At 45.4% G+C, this 3,657-nt stretch overlaps 1 pseudogene; it reads right to left on the bottom strand.

The window, feature by feature from the left end:
- Positions 1 to 658: 658 nt before the first annotated feature.
- LOC102501423 (histone deacetylase 1-like) lies at positions 659 to 3,264 on the bottom strand (annotated as a pseudogene).
- Between the last annotated feature and the right edge of the window lie 393 nt (positions 3,265 to 3,657).

The following is a 3,657-nucleotide window of genomic DNA, read 5'->3' as shown; positions in this document are numbered from 1 at the left end:
GCTATGTCGCTGGACTCCCACGTAGTCGACCGCGGTTCATGTCCCGGACCCGGTGGCTTAAAACTCACGCCGGGCGCGTGTGCGTGCGTGCCCAAGATCCCGAGAGGAGAATGGAGGAGAAGGGATTGCGGCGTGACCATCCCCCCTGGGGGGTGATTTCTCGCTTTCTGTCTCTATGTCTCTCTCTGTCTGGCGAGCGCACGCGCCCTACAGTGAAAATCTCTCAAAAAAAAAAAAAAAAAAAAGAAAAAGAAAATGTAAAAGATATCATAAACATATGTTCTTTTATATAAAATTCTAAATAGTGATGAATACATTTAATACATAGCCAACCAAAATCTCCCCAAAAATTACAGTTACCTCACATAAATCACCAGAATCATTCTCCTCTGTACTACTTGAGATTGTTTTTTGCTTTTGCTTTATCTTCCTGTAAAATGCCATCAAAGCACAAATTTGATTTGCAAATTCAATGTGTCTCACACCCATACCCCTGGCCCCCTGTGTGTCAGAATCTCCACCAGCTACTTTTGAGTAGAATGATACAGGGTGAGCTCATTAGCACAAGATTCCAGGGCAACAACAACGAAAGAGTTATGAATAACTGAACTTATTCTACGAAATAGAAACTACACAAAACTGAGCATCTTTACACAAACTAGGCATTTAGCCAGATCTTCATGTTAATTTTCAGTTCTTCTACCTAAAGAGCCAGTAAAAACCCTAAACTGACCCTCTCAGCTTGTTTTTTCCACGTCTTGTGCACAAGGATACAGCTCTCGTTAAAATCAGTGCCCAGAGCTGGTCTCGTGAATTAGTGGTTAAGGGAGCCAGATCCCACGTGGCCCACCACACAGTTTGAATCCTAGCCCCAGCAGCTTAAAAAACACACTGGGCATGTGTATGTGCCTGCCCAAAATCTCAACAGAATAAAGAGATAGGAGAGAAGGGGTTGAGGTGAGCATGCCCCATTGTGGGATGCTCTCTTTCTCACCCTCTCTGTTTCTCTCCAGTGAGAACACATGCCCTTTGGGGGGAAAAATTAAATCAGGATTCATAGTGTTACTTGGAAATACAGAGGAAATCTCTGCCAAAATTGTAAGACAGAATTCATCTGACACACCTAGTGTGCTATGTGAGTGTAATTAAGAGTGGCTTCCTTCAACACCAACACAGCCTGCGCTCAGTTTCCACATTTCCCTAGAGTGGCTTCCCACTCTGTTCTGTAGTTCACCATCACTCAGTGCTCTGCCCACACTCAGCTAAAAAAGAAAGTATTTTAAGCTTTGTCTGGGTTACTAACTATCGGATTATAAGAAAAGTCAGGACATATTTTTTCTGTTTTTCTATGCAAAAATACATCATGACTTTTCTTTCTTTTTTTTGGTATAGAAATGTACCATTTATTATAAAGAATCTCACAAAAAATGAAAATAGTATCTCCAAGAAAGAAACTAGACTACCACTTCCATCTGCAGGACTGGGGACAGACGGAGCAGGCAGTGTGGGGGTCCTGGTTCCCAAGTGGGAAGGTAGGAAACCAGAACCCATCCAAAAATGGCTGATGTCACCTTAGGAACCTGAAAAGAACAGGGTCCCTGAAGACCTGACTGCCCCTTCTAGAATGCTAAGGGGACCTTTCCAAAGCTACTGAACAGGCACTTGGCATTTCAGAATTTTGTCTTATGGCTGCATAAAAGTATCCCTTCTACCCAGACCTGGCACCCTTTTTGGTTCAAAGTTAAGAACCAGAGAGGGATGAGCGGCAAGGCAGCTGCTAGGAGAGTTAGCCAAATGCGGCTACCCTGGGCTCAGGGCCCTGGTTCCTGTCTAGTCCCTGGGGGTATTTACATTTAATACATTTTTATATAACTACACAGAAATAGAAAATATAAAATCTGAGGGTTGTGGGGAACTTCTTTCTTCTCTCTTGGGTCTTTCTCTTTCTCATCCTCTATTTTGACTCTCTTGGCCTTTTTGAAGTTGGAAGAGTTCTTGCAGCCACCTTTCCCCTCTTCGTGGAGTGGAAGAACTCTTCCTCACAGGCAATCCGCTTGTCAGAGAAACAGATTGAGATGCGCTTGTCGGGGCATCTTCATCCTCCTCGCCACTCTTCTCTGGGACAGCACCCTCAGAAATGGCTTGTGTGAAGCAGCATCTGCAAGTTCTCAAACAGCAGCTGTTTGATCTTCTCCAGGTATTCATTAGTGTTCTGGTTGGTCATGCTGGAAGGACTAATGTGAAGCTTGAAATCTGGCCCAAAATATTCGAAGTAGTTTTTCCATGGAAGATCATTAGGGATCTTTGTGTCCAGGGCCACTGCCGTCTCATATGTCCAGCACTGGGCGACATTATGAATGGTGTAGCCACCACCTCCCAGCATCAGCATAGGCAGGTTAAAGCTCTTGACAAATTCCACACACTTGGCATGCCCTTTGATGGTCAAATTGAAGCAACCTAACCGGTCTCCGGACAAGGAGTCTGAGCCACACTGCAAGACCACCGCACTGGGCTGGAATATCTCCATCACTTCGGATCTGACTGCCTTGAAAATGGCCTCACAGGACTCATCATCCATCCCATCTTGGAGTGGATAGTTAAAGGCATAATATGAGCCTTTGCCAGCCCTGATATCCTGTAAGTCTCCAGTTCCTGTAAAGTATTCTCTGTATTGATGAAAGGGCATGGTCTGACCCAGTCTATGGTATAGAAGGCCTCTTCCAAGCCATCCCCATGGTGAATGTCAGTGTCAATATACAGCACCCTCTGGTGATGCTTTAGCAGTTCCAGGATGGCCAAGACAATATCACTGATGTACCAGAAGCCAGATGCTTCAGACTTCTTTGCATGGCACAGGCCCCCAGCCCAATTCACAATGATGTCATCTGCTGCTTATTAAGTTTCACAGTGCTTGCCATGGAGCTGCCAGTAGACAGAGAGAACTCAAACAGGCCATTGAATACCGGGCAGTCCTCAGCAACACTGAATCTTTGCATCTGCTTGCTATACTCTGACATGTAGTCTGGACAGATGGAGCCCAGAAACAATGTAGTCATCACTGTGATACTTGGCCATCTCCTCAGCCTTGGCTTTGTGGGGGCGGTAGATTTCCATCTTACAATAGAGACTGCAGTCAAGCAGCAAATTATGAATCATGCAGATTCGGTGAAGCTTCATTGGGTGCCCTTCTCCATAATAGTAATTTCCGGCATCCCCATCGTAGTAGTAACAGACTTTCCCCCTGGTGCCCTGAGTCTGCGCCATCTTGCTCGTCTCTGGTGGCTCTAGTCAGTGGGTCAGTCCAGCCTCTGCCTGGGGCTCCATGCCTCATCATGACTTTTCTGACAACTCAATAGTTAAAGATGACTTCCAGGGGGATCAGCAGATGGTGTAGTGGCTAAGGTGCTGGACACTCCCACATGGCTGACCACGGTTTGAGACCCAGACCTGGCAGCTTGCTTTCTCTCTCTCTCTCTTCTCTCTCTCTCTCTCTCTCTCTCTCTCTCTCTGTGGGTGTGTGTATCTGTGTGTCTGTCAGTCTGTCTATTTGTCTCTCTCTGGTCAAATTAAAATAAAATGAATGAACAAATAAAATTAGATTAAAATAATTTCTTTTGGAGAGAGAGAGGATTTTGCTATAGGGCCTGTGTGCTCACC

The sequence above is a fragment of the Tupaia chinensis genome, unplaced genomic scaffold (assembly GCF_000334495.1).
Source record: "Tupaia chinensis unplaced genomic scaffold, TupChi_1.0 Scaffold147282_1, whole genome shotgun sequence".
NCBI classification, from domain to species: Eukaryota; Metazoa; Chordata; class Mammalia; order Scandentia; family Tupaiidae; genus Tupaia; species Tupaia belangeri.
Note: the sequence above shows the minus strand (reverse complement) of the source record. Positions and strands in the feature narration are given on the sequence as shown.